The sequence below is a fragment of the Felis catus genome, chromosome B1 (assembly GCF_018350175.1).
Source record: "Felis catus isolate Fca126 chromosome B1, F.catus_Fca126_mat1.0, whole genome shotgun sequence".
Classification (NCBI taxonomy): domain Eukaryota; kingdom Metazoa; phylum Chordata; class Mammalia; order Carnivora; family Felidae; genus Felis; species Felis catus.
Genome location: NC_058371.1, coordinates 82121394 through 82141442, shown reverse-complemented (window position 1 = coordinate 82141442; position 20049 = coordinate 82121394). Strand labels below are relative to the sequence as shown.

The window sequence follows — 20049 nt, the reverse complement described above, 5'->3', positions numbered from 1 at the left end:
AGTATACTGTACTCTTACAGTACTAAAGAGTACTGTATAGCCTTTGCTCTGAAATTTTTTACATTGGCTTTTGACCAAAACCAATAAAATTTTTTAACTCTAGGTATAGTTTTATAGTACAGTTAAAACCATTATGCATGTGTGGAAACTATGCACTGTAATAATGTGTACGCATATCTCTGAGTACACAGATGAAGAGTAGCACCATATACATAGAATGTTGGTGGACACAAGTGATAGTGGCTGACTCTTATCATATGCCAAACTTCCCAAAGTAGAGACAGAGGAACCAGGGGCATGGGAGTGCTTCTATGTGCCTTTAATTTTAGTTCTATAAAATTCTCCTGGAAGAGAAGAATTTTGGAGCCATAACCAACAACATTCAGAGAGAGCGCAAATCAAATCCATTAGGCTGTCTCTATGATTCAGTTCTAACAATTTTACCACATGCAACCTGAAGTCAACTGTGAAGCATGAACAATAAGGTACAGTTAAGCATAATGTCAGGGGCCCCCCAAAAAATGAAAAAAAAAGATCTTTTCCTAAATGGAAGTAGACACAAAAGGCATAAGACAGTAGCAGTTCAGCTCAACCATGTGCAAGTAAGTGGGGGGTAAAAGTAATAACATCTAATACTTACGTAGTGCTATGTGCCAGGCACCTATTCTAAGTACCATAAAGAACTATGAAGGGTCTGAGATTTCACTCTACTTAGAAGCTAACAAATTAGGCTGTCACAATTTCATGAATGCTGGCAGAAGACATGAAACTCCTGGTTCAGAGACAAAGGACAGTTTATTACTCAAAACAATAACCATAACCAACATCCAGTTTTCTGAGCCCCAAATTTCATAAAGTAACACAGAAGGGGCCAGGTGCTACTTGCACACACAGTGGGTTCAGTTGCAGAAAAGGAACTTCGAGCTTAGGAATACCAACCCTTTTATGATGAACAGTAGGCAAAACTACCTGATCTTTGTATTAGAGGGAGAAGCTACCTCTGTTTTCCAAGGCTGTTTGCTATGTAAGCATCCTTGAAAAGATAGTTCAGAACAAAGGCATTCAGTGCTTCTGCTTTATAAGATATACAGAAACACAAAAGACCCATGAAGAATTGCCATTCGATGAGCATTTTACAAATATGAACTCACTTAACCTCCTCAACAACCATGTGAGGTAGGTATTCTTTCACCATTTCATACATGAGGAAATGGAGGGATACAGCATTCTCATAGCTATTAAGAATATTAATATCTCATATTAAGCTATGAGAATTTGAACCCAACAATCTGTCTCTGGGAATGGCATTGTCCAACAAGATTATTACATAAGCCCTGTGTATCATTTAAAATTTTCTAGTAGCCACATTAAAGAAGTAAAATAAGAAATAGGCGAAACTATTTTTAATAACATATTTTATATAAATCCATGTACCCAGAATATTATTTCAACATGTAATCAATGCATAAATTATTAACGAAATATTTTCTATCCTTTTTTATACTAAGTCTTTGAAAACCAGTGTGTATTCCACACTTACAGTGCATTTTAATTCAGGCATGAAATTTTTATCAAAACTACTTGACAGTTGAAAAAGTAGATTCACATACCCTAGTTGTTCCAAGCCTACTTAAATGCTTCTAATACCTGGACCAAGTTTTTAAAGGTAAACCAGTCAGGATTAAGCAAATTAAACATTCACTTCTTCAGCCACAGTAGCCACATTTCAAGTGCTCAATAGCCATGCCAGGCTAGTGGCTCCTGTATTGAACAGAATAACTTTAGAGCCTGTAGACATAACCTCTGTGCTCTCCTGCCTCCCAAAGAAAGTGCATTAAAAATGCACAGAATTGTAACTTAATTCTTTGTTTTTCTATTTTAGTTGTTTAACAAAGTCACAGTTGTTTATTTAATTATGCATGCCCTGCAGGTTGTGAGAGGAGCCAAGAGAGGGGACAGTGCAGTGTGGAGGATCAGAGCTCAGGCTCACAGACAGACAGACTCAGTCCAATCCATCGCTTCTCAGCCCTTCCTAGCTGTGTGACCATAAATATATTCCCTGACCTCCTGAAGCTCCAATTTATCTTTAAAGTAGGGCAATAATAGCCCCTCTGAGGACTAAACGAAGCCATTCACATGAAAGGCCTGGCCCAGTGCTTGGCACATGGTTCATGTTAATAAATGTCAGTCATTATTTGGTAACTAGAGAAAATTTAACACGAGACCAAAAGTGTTTAATAGTACCTCATTTTAAGATGCCCATTTGCTTCCTGGAGGGAGGCCTTTCTCCCTCAGCTGTGCAGCCCAATGTCACCCTCTAGTGCCAAAAACCTTGAACAGCAGGCATCACATACCAAACTTGCAGAACACCAAGCTCTGAAAGAATGTGTTCGTTCTTCAACTTCAGATGCTGTATCTGACCTCGATCCCCCAGTCCCAATCCCCAGTCCTGTTAATTAGTATTCTGTCTTTTGGGCCAGTGTTTCTCAAACTTTAATGTACTTTCTTACCAGTTACCTGGGGGATCTTGTGAAAGGCAGTTTATCCACTAAGTATGAAGTGGAACCTGAGAGTCTACATTTCTAAGCAGATTCTGACTCCAGTGTTGCTGCCCCATAGACTCCTCTTTGAGCAGCAACATTTCAGGAAATCCTATTTATCATTTCAGCTCTTTTGAAAGTAGCCTCCAAATTGTTAGAAGAAAAAGACTCAGGATTAAACTAAATGTTGTCTTCTTTCTCCTGTAAACATGCACGAAAGGGAAAGCCTTAACTGAATACTGAAGCTGAAATACACCTGAATTTTGGATGTATTGGATGACTTCCAAGAGAGCAACAGTGCTCTTCCAGGGGGAGTGCCTCAGCACATGGGGGTGGACGGGCTACTATGGCAATTCTTGTTATACTCCTTTGACTTCAGAATGTAATTCAAGATCGTGCACTATTCTAATTGGAAATCTATGAATTAATGATGACTATATAAATTAATCTGTGTTCGGGGTGCCTGGGTACTTCACTTCAGTCAGTGAAGCCTGCAACTCTTGGATTCAGCTCAGGTCATGATCTTATGGTTTGTGCATTCGAACCCCGCATCAGGCTCTATAGAGCTGACAACGCGGAGCCTGCTTGGGATTCTCTATCTTCCTCTCTCTCTCTCTCTGCCCCTCCCTCTCTCTCTCTCTCTCTCTCACTCAAAATAAATAAATAAAATTTAAAAATAAATATACAATTAATTAATTAATTAATCTGTGTTTCTAGTTAGAAGCCCAAGGTAATTTGAACTAGATAATGGCATGATGGTGGACTCGCTGGATGAGCACCGGAAATTAAGTCAGAAGCCACTGATCACTGTGGTCTTTCCAATGTCATATTCAAGAGACATTGAATGATTAACATTTGGAAGACATCATGATCTATACTTATTTCAATTTTTTTTTAACGTTTATTCATTCTTGAGAGACAGAGACACACAGCATGAGTGGGGGAGGGGCAGAGAGAGAGAGAGAGGGAGACACAGAATCCGAAGCAGGCTCCAGGCTCTGAGCTGTCAGCACAGATCCGGACATGGGGCTCAAACCACGAACTGTGAGATCATGACCTGAGCTGAAGTCAGACACCCAACCGACTGGGCCACCCAGTCACCCCGATCTATACCTATTTCATATCTGATAAAAATGGATATAAAGATAATTGCCACATTTCTGCAAACATTAAACAAGATAACATAGTGAAAGTCCTTTGAAAATAGTGTTCCATGGATATAATTGCAATTCATTTGAAGTCTGACCGACAAAACTGGCCCAGCATCTCTTTAGTATAATAAACAATACTGTTTTTTGTCTTTTTTTTTCTGGTAAGGAGAAAAGGGGGAGGGGGTTTGGAATTTATTTAAATCTGTCTATCCATTTTTCTAAAAACTTACTGAGATTACAATGACTTCATTACTCCAAATTTCTAGGTATTTGCATTGCCTCCCACAATGTGACTGCCAAATTAATGATAATATTTATTCTCATTTTGTTTTCAAACATTTATTTCCGATGATGAGTTTCATACACTACAATGTAGTCATACTTTGTTGGTAAGTTTGCTTGTTATCTAGCTGGACTCACTATGTTACCAACTTTGGTAAAAACACAGCCCACAGGATTTTTCAAAGGCATGCTGAATATCAAATACAGCAATCACACAGCGGGGAGGGGGGGTCCATAGCATTTATCTCACAAAGCATTGTGATATTGTTCCGGACATGAACTCACACGTTGTACCTACTTTCAACCTCCTCCTGACACAGACACATGTGAAGACTGACCTCTATACTTCCTTGTTTCATTATAGGAAATTATCTGATTTGTTTCTGTTGGCTTCTTAGAAGCTTGTTTTAAAGTATTTCATTTCCACTCATTTTGAGTTAGGATCTCCTATTAATGTGCTTGTAATTGAGCCCCTCTACAATACTAGATATCAAAAAAACCACATTCATATCAATGTATTATACTTACTACAATGTAAAGGGAGAAAGGGAAGTTTGGTTACCAAAGTTTTAGAAAAAAATATGAAAACAAAATAAAGCCAGCCCTACATTTCTATTATGAGAGAAAATCAAAGAAAGAAGGTAGAATGGAAGAAAGGAAGAAATTTGGAGGTTTCCTTCCTATACACTTTCTCTCACATTTACACGATAGAACCTGACTTTAGGGCCAGAAAACACAGAACTAATCACAGAGGGCATTAAGAATGCTTACAACAATGCACCTAGTGACAAATAGTTACTGAAGACTAGTTCAGGCCCTGCTGGGAAGACAAAGGTGTAGAGGGCAAGTTTTTTTTCTCAAAATGCTGAGAACGTGGGAGGAAAGACAAGATCTAGACATAAAAGATAACATATGTGTCTAAAGTATTTACCTGGCAAAGCCAATTTTTTGGTTTAAATCCAACCCACTTTGGTTATTTACCTAAGGCCTGTGTTTGGAGCCTGGGTCAAGAGAGGATGGTGAGATCTTGTGTCACAATTAAAATTCCAGATGAGATTTCCACTTAGTCCATTAAATGAACCCAGCATCATTTGTCACTCTGGGCATTGTTAAATTTCCCATCTCCCGCTTCCCATATGCAGGCTGACTGGACCCCTGCGTCAGCCATACAACTTGCCACCATCACTGTTTCATAAGCTCTGGCTTCCAGGCTCTTTGATCAGCCTGTCTATTCAACTCCAGTTCAGGAAGGATCGTCTTCTTTTCATTATTGTGTTCATGATCTACCTCACCAGAAGCAGAGATAGCCACAACAAAATACATACCCAGATTCAGAAAAGTTTATTTGCAGGCAGGTAGCCTGGGCCAATAACAGTATGGCATTATCATACCAGTCCAAACATAATATATTTAGTTCATGTTCTATGAAGTTAAATTTCCTAACAAAAAGATACAACCTGGATATATCATAGTGCCATAGAAGCAAAGCCAGATTATGGAGCTTCTAGAGATTAGAACTTGGTACTGCCGGTCTTACTTCATTATCCAGTTTGCTTCTCTCCTCATTATAAAAGAAAAACAGCAATGCTGATATTTGTAAGGAATTTTCATCTGAAAACCACCATTACTCTTCCTTTAGGAGACAAAGTGCATTTTGTGTATGAAAAAAAGCAGTTTTGAGATTGCCCCCAAAAACTATACTTAGAAAACTTTGACTGGACCTATTCAATCTCAATTCCACTTGTCCCCCAATCTCTTTCCAAGGGATTTAACAAAACACTGGAGGCATATGTAGTGAAAGTTGAGCTAATTAAGGGCAAAAACTTAAAGGGAGCCCAAAAATGTTCAGCAAGTAGTTCCTACCCAGATGTAAACAATCATATGGAAAGCCAATCAGTAGCCAAATGTCTCACTATCTGGCTAGGTAAAATGTGATCAAAAGATCATACAGTGAGGTATCTGTAGCAGAGAATTCCCTTGACATAACCACGGCCCTTCTAGAAAAACTAGATAGGGCAGAAGACTAGAGGGAAGGCAGGTACTTGATAGCAGAGGCTGCACCTCTAGGAAGTGGGTCTGGGTCGTGGGCTTCGGGGACAAAAAGGCCAAGGAACACAGGAGGAGTCTCAGAACGTCCGTGTCTTCTGAATGAGAAATAAACCCCACTGGAGAAATGCCAGCTTAAGAGGAAGAAGGGGTAGGGGAGGCTTCTTACCACTGCTGTGTAGTGATTGCTGCATCCGTTAGAAACTGGGTGGGTCAAAGGGAAAGGTATTTTACAAATGATGTGTTTTGGTTTCTTGAAAAAATTGAGTTAAAGCATCAATTTATCCTGGCATTTAGGCATTCGTTGAACATTCAGCTAAATAACAATTGCACACCCACTTTGGGCTAGGTACAGGAATAACCGAGACAGATTAGGCTCCAGGCCTCAGAGAACATACATTCTAAGGAGGGAGACATAATAGAGAAATTAACAATAAACAGTATAATTACATATTGTAACAAATGGATTTGTGGCAGACTGTACTTTCTTTCCAAGGTTGCATGTAACAAGATCTCCCATCCCACATGCTTTCCTAGAGCCACTCCCCATTAAGACGTGGAGGTTTATTCCTCCATCATTGAATCTGGGCCAATAAAACGTAGAAATGAAGCTGTAAGACTTTCAATGTCACTATGTCATAAAAGGTTATGCAACTTCCACTTTGCTCACAGGAACACTTGGCCTTTTGAAGTCTCAGCCACCATGTAAGCAGTTGGATTACCCTGAGGCCACTATGCTGTGAAGAAGCTAAAACTAGCCTGCCTAGAGAGACTAAGAGACTACACGAAGGAGAGTGAAATCCATCCAGACCCCCCTGCTCCAGCCACGTGCTGTTCCAGCTCCGGTCACTTCCTAACTGCAATTGCTTCTGCTGAGCAGAAGCCACTCAGCCCAGCCTTTCCTCAATTCCTGTCTCAGAGAAATTTAGAGATATATCACAGAATGATTGCTTTTGCTTTAAGCCAGTAAGTTTTGGGGTGATTTGCTGCATAGTAGTTGATAAATAGAACAGTTAAAATGGAAATGAACAGGGTGATGGCACAGAGAGTAACTGGGAGTGAGGGCTACTTCAAATAAGGAGGCTACAGAAATCCCATCTCAAGAGAAGGATGTAAAGAGGTCTGGAAAAGGGCATCCCAGACAGAAGCAAAACCCAAGACCTGGAGGGAGGAAAGGACTAGTCATGGTCATGGAGGCCAGCCTGGCTGAAGCATTGGAAGCAGAGGGAAGAATGAGGCTGGATGTGGGTAGGAGACAGTTATGCAAGGTCTTGTAGGTCCTGCAAAGGAGCTGGGGTTTTAAGTGCATTGCAAAGCCTTTGGGTGATTTAAATCCACTAACTAACACCAGTCCAAACCATTACTCCAGATGCCTTAGGTCCAAGGCCCATCCCTCCAAGCCACAACTCTCTTGCTATATGATCATTAAGTCAAAGAATGGGCCTCAGTATCCTTTGGAAACTGAAGTTAAGTGACATCAAGAGACAGCACATCCACAATCTCAACCACCAGTGTCTGCTCATATTGCTGTGGCACGTGTCTCTTTTATCTCAGAGACTGGCACTCTATCCTCTATAGAGTTTCCTGGTGACCAAGATGTCTGGTCTCAAACTCTCTCAACCTTGCACTCTAGTTTTTCATCTTCGTACTTATTTCCCCCACAAGAAGCTTCATTTTGGTATTTCCCCACAGACCCTACTACTGGGTATAGACTTGTTGAATGGATGACTTTCTAGAACAATGCAAAACCACAAAAGACACGCCAAATGTTTGATTTCGTAGCCTAACCTGCACATTTAATACGCCGCAGTCTGCAAACCCTGTTCTTAACCCCGCAAACCCTGTCCTTAGCTTATCTCCATGGGTTCTTCTGGATGAAGTCTTTTGTGCTAAGTGCCTTCAATAAAGCTGAGGTTTGTGGAGTCTGTTTTTTAAACAGCATTTGGAATCTATAGACATTCCCAGACATTTGAGTTCTGTGAGCAAAGAAGGGAGGTGGAGGGGAGTGGGATGAGCTGGGCAGGGTGGACCAGGTGGTCGACTGGTTCTTATCATAACTGTTTAGTTTCACTTACATTTTTTCTCTGGGTTGCTCAGGTCCAGGGCAGTGTTATTTGATGCTGAACACCTGCCTTCACACAGGGAGACTTGCAGCTAGCCCTGCCAAGAGCAGCACGGACATTTCTGCTCTACAGAATTGTACAATGGGGCGAGAAGGTGGACACCCAGGAGCTCCCGTCTGCTTCATGGGATTCTGGCTCCAAAGGAATCACCTCATTCGTGATTATAGAAGGACTAGAGTCTCTGCTTGTGTTTTTAGTGGCTGCAGTAAAAGCAAGCTTATCAGGGCACTTAAGCTATTGGATTTTGTTCATTGGCCATTTTTATAGGTCTCAATTCACTCTCTGATGAGATGTGAGTGAGAGGTGAAAAAGACCTAGACTATATTGCACAAGCTGACTCTCAGGGGGTCCTCGGTCATATTCAGTCAGAGCCATATTCAAATTGAAAGCTACGTGGCTCAGAGAGCTTTCTGTTGTGAGGATCCAGAACAACTGACAATGTACTGGGTGATAACAAATGTATAGGGGCCTTGGGAGTGGTGCTTCTCACACCTTCATGTCTGTACTAATTACCCGGGCACCTTATAAAATGCAGATTTAGATACAATAGGTCTAGAGTGGGACCCGAAGCTTTGTGTTTCTGTGTGATACCAATGCTCTTGTCCAGGACCATGCTTGGGGTAGGAAGAGTCTAGACTCCAGATTCTACAGCCCATGCCCCTAGGATAGTGGTTCTCAGAGCATGGTCCCCAGACTGCAGCGTCAGCATCACCCAGGAACTTGTTAAAAATGGAAATTCTCAAGCCTCACCTCAGACCTACTGGATCAGAAATTTCAGTAGCGAGGCTCAGCACTCAGTGTTTTAACGGGCACTTCAGGGATTCTGACGTACCGTGAAGTGTGAGAAACGAGGGACTGTCAGGATTCCCCCACTCAGATGCACCTAAGAATTTTAGCCTCGACTCCAAACTCTGATCTAATAATCAACAACTCTAAAATCAACAAATTTGATGTATCTAACACAAATCTAGAGTTTAGAGTTTAAATTATTTTCAAAATGTTTTATCTTCATCAGGATGCAGGTTCCATATAAAAATCCTCAGCATTTTTCGTATTTAAAAAGATTAATCATTCAAGGGCGCCTGGGTGGTCCAGTCAGTTAAGCGTCCGACTCTTGGTTCAGGTTCAGGTAGTGATCTCATGGCTTTGTGGGTCCAAGCCTTGTGTCAGGCTCTGCACTGGCAGTGTGGAGCCTGCTTGGGATTCTCTTTCTCTCTCTCTCTCTCTCTCTCTCTCTCTCTCTCTCTCTCTCTCTCTCCTCTCTGCCCCTTTCCCACTCATGCTGTCTCTGTCTCTCTCAAAATAAATAAACAAACTTACAAAAAAAAATTAATCATTTAAAGATCTTTGGGTTCAATAATATGATCTTGGGACAAGTCCAAAATCCTGAAAGCCAGGCTCTTGATGCCCAGGTACGGACACCAAGCTAAGGGGCACTGGAGCCTGTGAAGTCTAGGTACATCTTTGAACATTTCCAGGGGCCTTGTGGCTATTCCTGAAGGGAGGTGAGTAGACAGCTCAGTGATGTCTCAGACTGAAAAATGGTGGACGTGAGTCATTTCTTCTACTCAAATGGAGTAAGCCAAATGGAGGGCCGCTTAAAATGATTGGCAGGATCAGTAGGCTAGCAAGAATTAGACTGCCCTCCTTGTATAGGCTGGAAAAACATCTCTGACCTCAGACCTTGAGGCAAAATTTCCTGGGCTGCCAAGACCCTGTTAACTGTCTATCACCTCTGAAAGTGTGAAAGGGCAGGTTACCTCTCAGGTCACCAGAGAAGGTGAAACCTGGAGCCTGTCCAGGCCACATAGCACCACCCGGGATGCCTGTGAATCAGGCCTCGAGCCTTCATACCTACTCTGGTTTCAACTTTCACAACTGGGACCACTTTGCAATTTCAGTTTTAAGAGTAATCTTGGGGAGAAACGCATAAACCCCTGACTAATGCCTTCTTGACTATAACTGTGGTAGTCCAAGACTGTGCAGCAATTGAATAACGCTGACTAATAACATGTTAGGCTCTTATAGCCTTTTCATTTGAAGACCTCAAAGCACCCTGCCCAAATGACCTCACTAATCCTTGAAACAACTTCTGTGAAATATATGGGAAATATCATTATCTCCATTTCTCAGATGAAAAAGAAAAGAGCATCTGTGAATTGCCCAGGTCTCATTCTGAGCTCATAACTAGGCTCAAGGCTAAGAGCAGGTAGAGAGATTTGGGTCATTGAAGGGGCTCAGGAAGAAGGGGGATTAAAAAAAAAAAAGGTAATCCAGAGAGGAAACAACTGTAGTTGTAATGTAAGCAACATTAATCATGAAACCAACAGAATTACTAAGAAACAGAAAGAGGGTTGGCTTTGGGAATTTTTGTTGTTATTTCACAATACATATTTTTATATCTTCACGCTTTGCTTTAGTCTTTACACGGGTCATTGTAGGTTTTGGGGGAAAAGGGTTGACGGGAGGTTATTGCATTATCTCTCCACATGGCTCAAATTCATCTTGTGAAGTGCTGCCCAAAGGTCAGTGGCTAAGCTTACACTTAAGATTCTGATCCTTAGTTTCCTGATTGTTCCCTTGACTCTAACTTCTTTTTCCCAATACCGCTTTTGTAATCCACATTTCATTTATGCAACAATTGCAAAAATTTCCCCAAGGGGTCATTGAGGATATTATCAAAAGTACCTCAGATTTCCTGAACTGATAAGTTAATTTTTGAAACTTTTTAGAATTGGTGCAATTGTTCCTTTCTTCTTTCTTTCTTTCTTTCTTTCTTTCTTTCTTTCTTTCTTTCTTTCTTTTTTCTTTCTCTCTCTTTCTCTCTCTCTGTCTCTCTCTCTCTCTCTCTCTCTCTCTTTCCTATTTTAAAATGTCAAAGACTTCCTGACATGCTTTGGCCATGGAAATGGAACATATTTTCTCATTAGGTTAATTAATGGCTCTGCTTGGGTGGCATAATTTGGTGTAAGTTTCCTTTTAGAATTCTGTCATAACTAAAAAGGATCTTATTTTTGTTATGTTTTGTGGTGTCTTTAAATTTTTATGACTTCTACTTTGTTTAGTCTGTGTGTAATCCTTCTTTTGAAACCTAATGTCCTAGAAAATTTACAGTTTTCTCTCAAAACTGGCACTTTTTACATTTTATGGTGATTCCTGTTTCTTTGGTTCTCACTAGAACTTCATTTAAGTCCTTACGGTATAATTCGCAGCTCAGGGAATTTATGATTACATCGTCAAAGTAAACTCCCCAAGTGCAATATATTAAATCTGACAAGATGCTGTTCATTAATCTTTGAAATATAGCCAGGTGTGATGCAGGGAAGTGAGCCTTCCAACGAAGAGCGGGCTGAAGAACCCAAACTGCCCCCCACTGGGGAGGATTCCTTCCTCCTCACTGCCAAGGCCGCCTGGGTGGGGAGGGAAAGAGCCAAATGCCCTTACTTTGCCAACCATGGTGTTCCCTGTCTCTGCTGGTGTTCCTGTAGCCCCGCAGTTTCTCACCTTTTTACGCATTCACTCATTCATTCAACAAATATTTATTAAGAGCTGACTTTGGGTCAGGCACCAGGTAGACCTGGAAAGACAGCAGTGACCGAAATGGAAACAATCCCTTGCCTCATGGGGCTTACATTTTTAGGGTCTAGCTACCATCTATAAACAAAGGACTCAAGACTCCTTTACTGCCCCACAGAACCCACATGGAACGACCTACACCGTCTGACTGAGCAGCAGTTCTTCTCTGCTGAGATGCGCCTTTGAGGCTAAATGACTCCTGATACCTGTGAGTGAGACTGCAGCCCAGCTTGAAGAGTGCCCTGATAGAGATTTGCAAATGACACTGTCAAGGAGGACCACCCACAGCCATCTTGGGGGCAATCAGTGCCTGGCCAGAAAAGCAGAGGCTAGCTAAGCATTGTGCAACACTACCTCTAGAGCAACATGGAAGGAAAACCTAGGAAAAAGGCAACACCTCTTAAAGGCAGTTGTGGGTCTCTCCCCAGACCCTTCTTCTTGCCCAAATAAAACATAGCAGGCTAAAAGCAACGTGGTATTCTGGATTGGATTCTGAAACAGAAAAAAGACATGAGTGGAAAAAACGGGTAAAATCTGTATAAAGTCTGGTGTTTCATTGGTAGCATCATACCAATATCAATTTCTTAGTTTTGTCTAACGTGCCATTGCAATGTAGATATTAACACTGGGGAAACGGGGTGACAGATACTTAGAAACTCTTCATACTGTCTTGGCAGCTTTTCCACAATTCTAAAACTACTCCAAAATAATGAGTTTATTTTTTAAATGATTGTGACACAGACTACTTAAAATGAATAATAAAAAGGTACTAACAAGAGAAGCATATAGTTGGCATTGGGAAAGAATATAGCTCCTAACGACAAACAGCGAAGTTTTCTCGAAACTAAGGAGAAATATAATTAAAAACCCCAAACCCAGAAACTGATATTCTACTAAAGGCAATAATCTCACTGGCTTTTTTCCCTCTCTCTCCCATGCTACTTTAAATTCACTCCCATTGGTTTTAAGATCGCCTTTTAAGGTGTGTATAAAAACAAGTATGCAGTGGAATCATAAGTCCCAAGTTAAAGAAGCAAGATTTCTATGATTTTATTTTCTAACTCTGAATTTACAACACTTGTTCTTTCAATCATTGCCACCTTCCTTAATTCTCCCTCTCTCGCACATGTACACATACATGTGCACGCGTGCATGAATGCACACACACACACACACACACACACACACCCAGATCATCGTCGAATCACAGCTAGCTTGTCCTTTCCTATACGCACATATGCTCTTCATTTTCCTATATTTGCCTGGCCATGTAGAAACTTCTTTTTAAGTAACATAAGTATTTATGTGTGCAGATTGAAGATATTCCTGGCTTAGAATTACATTCAAAAAGCCTTGGCTTATGGCATCCGATAAGTGATCCTTGTTTTTGTTAGACTTGTTACACCGGGGGGTAGTTACACAATATGTGAAATACACACTCCCATTTAAATCTTTTCAAAGAGAATTTTCTGTTTCAAAATAGAAATGGTGGTGATGAAAGCAATATTTTTTTTTAGCTTGCTGCATGCCTGAAAAGATAATGGTTTCGTAAACCAAGTGTAAACCTCGGAACAAACTGCTGGCTGCAATATGGAGCTTCCTCCAAGAACAGAGACAGCCTTTCTACATTCAAAAGATGCCTTCTTTAAGATGAAAGTTTCTCCCCATCGAGGGAACTGGATCACAGAATTCGAGTGTCAGTGCCAGGAGCATTCTTAGAGATCATCTCATATAATTGTATGGCATTAAAGATGAGAAAACAGGCTGAGGGGCTAATCCTGTATTCAAAGCTTTGATGGCTGAGCAGAGCCAAAACCAGATACCTACATGCCAGGCCCAGTGCCTCCTCCTCTATCCTGCACCGGTGTGACGTCCTGGGGCCCGAGCCCTGGGGGGTTTTCACATGACTACTCAAGAAGTCTGCTGTGTGTCCCATCCCTTCATCCTTTAAATGAAATAATATGTGCAAGCGAGTCATCTATAAACTGGGATGTGCCACACACATGTCATGTCTGATGCTGTTGTCACCATGATTATTACCTCCAGTGGGCTATGAGAGAGACATTACATGTACACGTTCCACAAATTCTATACTGGGAACGATGGGCACGTTTCACACGCTGAGAATCATCTTCTGCACTATCCCTTCTGATCCACTGCTTTCCCGTGGGGTTCCCTGTTCTCTTTAAGAAACTGCTTTTTAAAATTCCTTTCCTTCTTTTGGACCTTCATTCTCCCTTTTTAAATATATGTAAGCCGACAAGGAGGACTCACTGAAGAACAGAGCCCAGGTTTCTAGAAAGGCTCTGCAAATAGGAAGTAGAACCACATCACACTGTGTATCGGCCAAAAGTAATAAACCCAGCCAGCCTCAGCGCCCTCTTGACTTCGTCAGCAACTAACACTCCTCATTTCTCCCTTTCCTTGCAAAGGAAAAGGAAAAAATGCCAGGCAAAGAATGCCAGGCAAATCAAACCATGGGAAAAATAACACCTTCAAACTCAGGGCAAAATTCTCCTTTCCAATCCTTGTTGCAGATGCCCCATCCGGTATGCTTGGCCGAGTACACTGCTCTTGGAACAAGATACGGAACCCAGGTTAGAGAGAAGATTTTGGCCAGAAACTGGTTGTTAATTTTGAATGCATAGTTGTAAAGCCTGAGAAATCTCGCTATGATTTATTTACTTACGTTCAACAGTCAAAACAAACCCATGTGAGATAGCTCCTTATACGTCTTTAATAAATATTCCCTCTGATTTCCTACAAGTTACATTAATTAAATGCTCCTCAAATCAGTGAGTCTGTGCTTATCATTTATTAAGGATCAATGACAAACTCATGATTCAATATTACAATATTTGCCCCGAACAGAAAATGCTGTGGCAATTGCAGCCTGGAAAAACCATTCTGGATCATTTCTTGTTTTCCACTTTGAACCCATCTGCCTCCTCTCTTTCAAGTCAATAAAGGTTTGTTTGAAGACAAGCAAAAAAAAGTCCACCTTTTTAATGTTGGCTTTCATCTTTCCAGTCAACCAAGAGTAGCAGCTGATGAGAAGAAAAAACCACTTACGATGAAACACCCTTTCTGAAATATAGGATATTGGATTCAAAATCAAATAATCTGGACCTTAATCCTTGCTCCACTGTGAACTTACTATGTTGCATCTCTGGTTCTCAAACTCGTCCTGGGTCCTCTGACATTCTGTTTCAATAATAAGGGTAGTTTCTTCCAGTCCTAATATTCTTATCTTATTGCTCCTGGAGTTAGATTTCTATCAAACAGGCAAGAAAGAGTACATCAATCTCTTCAAAAGTGGTGTCACATGGGTAGAGAAAGGGACACACCTGCTTTTATCTCTTGAGATGGGTATTAATAGGGGCAAGCAAAAGTTCTATGACCAGAAAAAAAAAATCTTCCTGATTAGGACACCATTTATGTTCTCTTCCTTTCCATTCATCATACATTGTCTTTAACTGAGCTTCTTATACCTAGGGTTTCTTCCAGGAGAATGTGAAACCAGCAGAAAACTCAAAACAACCCAGAAGGTAACGTCTTAGAGGCACTGCTTCATCATTAATCTTTGTTTTAAAACAGGTTCTGCCAAGAATCTTTGAAGGAAGGAGTTAGCATGCACTGAACCAGCGCTCCACATCAGAATGAGTGCTGCTTGTTTATTATTCACTCACCCAATCACAGCATTTAAAGAGAGATATTATACCTCTACCTTACAGAGGAAGAAAACTAAGGCACAAGGAAGTATAATAACTCGTCCGAGGTCATTTACAAGTAATAAATGCTGAAAAAGAAATTTATACCCAATGTGCCTAATTCCAAAGCCTTTCCTCTTCAACATAGGAACTGTCTATACAGTGCTTTGCCTCTTAGAAAAAAATTAGCTTATTAATGGTATTTAAATTAAGCTTCATTTCTCAGGACTAACCGCATACAGAGTCATGCTACTATAACAGTTTATTTAAACTATCAAGCACAAACTATTGGCTTTGATGGGCATTGCCATAAATTCAAAATAAAGGAGAAAAGAATATTCTCATTTTACAAGTCTGAAAACCCATGCATGATGTATCAGCCTTGTGGAAGACCCAACCGATGTTTCCAAAGTCACCAAAGGGACTGGATTACACAGCAGACTAAGAAGATTTGGCCTCAACTCCGAGAATTTCAAGAGGCAAAAGAAGCAGGAAAGAGAAGCCTGGCTGGCAGGCAGTGGGTCAAAGGCATGCCCTGTAAAGTATAAGGGCCACCAAAGTGAAAAGCAAAGCACCACCCCTCATAGCTTTGTTTTCAGTCATGAGAGGCTTTTTGAAGTTCACTCTCTGGGATGAAAACACACCAAACACCTCTTCACCCCATCCCACTCCCCCACATACACACACTGTTTATTTACTTCTCTCCCTCCTCCCATATCTGAAAAAAACAGGGGCCGTGAGGGGGGAGTAGCACGAGGAGCTTCCAGGTGTCCTGCTCCAAGGGATTAGAAGAGCTCAGGTTTCAACTCACCACCATCCCACCCATTTATTCGTTCCTACTACACCCATCACTCACCCTGACAGGCACCGCTTATGCCTTTGGTTGTCTTCATGGGAGGTGTTTATAAATAAGGGCACCTGTCTATGAAAGCCAGATATTCACAGGAGCAGCCAAGGAGACAATAGATTACACATTTGGGGAGTTTCTATGCCTGAACTTTCCCAACAGCTGTATCCGCATTATATAGGCTTTTGTGAGGTTTTGCATTGCAGGAGAGAGAAAGAAACAGGTTCCTTGTCTTCATACAGGAAACACATCTGTAAACCTGTCACATTCTACAGCAAGTGAACCAAAGGTAAACATTTAATAGTACTTGGAACTCTACCCCTTCTCTGTTAGGGAAGGTTAAAACATGTTGGTTAAATGAAAAGTTGGGCTGAAACTAGATTCTTCTCCAAACACAAAAGAAGGTTGTAATTTCAAGCATTTTCCTCCTTGGACTTAATCATGAATATTAAGTATTGGTACCCAAGTGCCAGAGTAACAAACTAAAGTGAAGACCACCCATCAACTTAATTCCAAAGGCTTATTTCATGTAACTCAAGCTCCAGTTATCTGAGAGTGAGTGATGCTATTCACAACTGCCCATAACAAAAGCCAAAGGGCTTATGGCAATTTGACCTTTTCATTTTTCACCAGTTTATTTTCAGAAAGCTGGGAAAATATTTTTCCCTTGTATTTGATGACACGATTTCTAGAGTATCTTGACTAATTTCTCAATTAGCCAGGATCACCCCAAATGCCACTCACCTTAAATTATGGGCCAAAGGAGCCATTATTCGGTAATGAAATTTAAGCAAAACATAATTTGATCCCAATAATCCACAAAATACTAATTCACAGAAGCAACTGACTTTCTCTTATACATTTGTAGTATTTTCCACATCTTAAATATCATACCTTTTATTTCTTGTTATGTATTTTCAGGCCCAAACACTCCAACCTCCTCCCTTGACATTTCAGATGGAAATGAAAGATTATCTCCTTTGTCATTTCGGAGTCCATGGCGCACTCCTCTTCCCTCCTGAAAACAAGAAACCACAGATGTTGCAGTCACGGATCTGTGATTAAAATAATTTCTGCAACTGAGACATCATGCCAAAAGCAAAAGCACATTCTTAATGCATTGTTTGTCTGGAAAAATAAACTGCATTACAGGAGGAATGTAAAGCAAGGTAATCATAGAAACCCAGAGGCATAATCCAGTTAAACTTTCTGACCTGCATCAAATGTTGACAATTCTAACTTCTCTGTTCCAAGAGAACTTTCTGGGACACACTTGCAACATTGCTTAAAAGTCCTGCCACCTAGTGGAAGAAGTAAATAAACTAGACCTTAGGTAACCAGCTAGATGGAAAGCCCTTGAGAAAAATAGCTTGTCTATCAACAAGACTTCTCTTGAAAAATCATATTGGGTTAGTCTTAGACCTGATTTTCATAAAGTATCAAGATTCATTGAAATGGGTTGTTTTGCTCTTCCTTGTTCAGTGCATCACATTCAAGATAGGAAAGACTTGATATCAAGCCCTCAGAACCATGGGTGGAATCTACAAATAGCCAAGGTAATCATTCTGTTAATCTGCTTTGGTTGACAGTTTTCAAAATGGATTCCACAGAATTAAGAAATCAACCAAATTCATTCCAGCTTTGCCTGGTGGAGGGCACTCAACTAGGCACTTAATCCTCCAAAAGCTCAGCAGGAGGACTCTTTATAAAAAGGATTTCTTTAGTTGGCTAAGGGAAAATATCCTGCCTGAACAGGAAGGTAGATCATTAGTGGCTGGACCTCACAGATAGCCACTAAATTTCTGAGAAAACTTCCTGATGAGTCATGCTGGGAAGGAACTCTCCAAAAGGGCTTTGAGCAAAGTACTATTCTTGAGTAAGATCGACAATACATGCTTGGCCCAAATGATATCAACAGATGTGTTATGACAGCAATCAGTTCCTCAGTGACTTGAAGGAGAGCACTTGCCTCCCTGCCTACCTGGCCAAAGAAACAAGAGAGTCTGTGATGGGCAAGATCAGAAATAGTGTGGGATTATGGTACATTGCAAATTGACATGTTTCTATGGTGCAAGGCCACTAAATACACTCGCTGTGTGCCAAGGCCTATTTTGGATTCTTCTTGTCCATGATTAAATACAACTGCTATTATGCCTATAGAAGCCTGCTAGTTCTCTCTAAAAGTCCAGGGCCATTCTGAAATAACATTTGCTTCTGGTAAGAAAATTATAATTCCAGACTCTATTAGTTGTATCTTCACTTCCATCCTCTGTCTCTGGGATAAATGATCTACTCGCAAACACTTGTGGATAAATGATCTACCAGTGAAAACTTGTGAGGTTTAAATTAATATGTATAAAACACTTTGGAAGGAGTTATGAAAGACAATCCTACCACTCAATATTCAAGAATTATGTTCTGTGCCTTTATCTAAACTTTCCATTATTTGTTCAGTTTTTTAAACAAACACCATTGTTTACAGACTTAGATTTGATTTCACAAAGAATTTATTTCATAATTGAAGACTGAAGTGTTTTTCATAATTTAATTATTAGTATTGCTACATCCAGGAAGGGTTTTTCCATCACTCTTACAAAAAATAATTTTTTTTTCAGTTTTAGAAACAAGAGAACCTATAGAACTGGCTCAAAATAAAAGAACTACAGTATTTCCAAAGAATGCAAAATATTTTTTGTAACAAGGACTAATTATTGTTTTATCATTTTATGTTATCTCTAAAGATTTCATAGCCATCCATATGGTTACATCATCTTCTTTCTGAATTAATTAAACAAGAAACAAATAAATGAACCAGAGACCTGCCCTACAAAAATACTAAAGAGAGACTTTCTAGGTGAAATTAAAGGACACTAGACAGCAACTCAGATCTACATAAAGAAAAATAAAAGTCGGTAAAGGTAAATACATGGGTAATAATAAAAGAGAATAAGTGAAATTTTATTTAGAACTTATCTTTTTCCCTTCTATCTCAAAGATAATTGCACCTAACAACAGAGCACCAAAATACGTGAAGCAACAACTGACAAACTTGAAGGAGAAATAGACAATTCAACAATAATAGTGGAGACTTCAAACACTCTACTTTTAATAATAGATAGAACAAGAGACCAAAAAATCCACAATTAAATAGAAGACTTGAAAAGCATTCTAAGCTAACTATACCTAAAGACTCTAGTTAAGAATGGGAGAATGCACATTCTTCTCAAGTGCATGTGAGATATTTTCCAGGTTAGATCATATGCTTTTACTGATACATAAAACAAATACCAATAAATTTAAAACGACTGAAATTGTACCATGGTCATATGTTCTCTGACCACAATAGAATAAAATTGGAAATCAATAACAGAAGGAAATTTGAAACCGGCAGAAATATGTGAAAATTACACAACACCTTCTTAAAAAGCAATTCTTCAAAGAAGAAATACAGGAAAATCAGGAAATGCTTAAAGATGAATAAACCTAAAACACAACATACCATAACTGATGAGATGCAGTTATAGCAGTACTTAGAGGGACATTTATAGCTGTAAAATGCCTATATTAAGAAAGAAGGCCTCAAACTAATAACCTATCCTTTCATCTTAGGAGGGTAAAACTAAACCCAAAGAAAGTTTCCTTTTTTGATGAAATTAACAAACTGACTTTGAAATTCATATGGAAATGTAAAGGACTCATGATAGCCAAAAAATCTTACAGAAGAACAGAGGTGAAGAACTCACTCTTCCCAATTCAAATTTACTGTAAAGCTAT

At 40.0% G+C, this 20049-nt stretch overlaps 1 protein-coding gene across 2 annotated transcripts in view; it reads right to left on the bottom strand.

The window, feature by feature from the left end:
* The window catches only part of ANAPC10 (anaphase promoting complex subunit 10), a 312895-nt gene that overhangs the window by 32443 nt on the left and 260403 nt on the right, over positions 1–20049 (bottom strand). For both annotated transcript variants that reach the window (XR_006596715.1, XR_006596716.1), the window contains one exon: positions 17170–17293. The gene's annotated coding sequence lies outside the window, so the exon portion shown is untranslated. The remainder of the gene's footprint in view (positions 1–17169; positions 17294–20049) is intronic.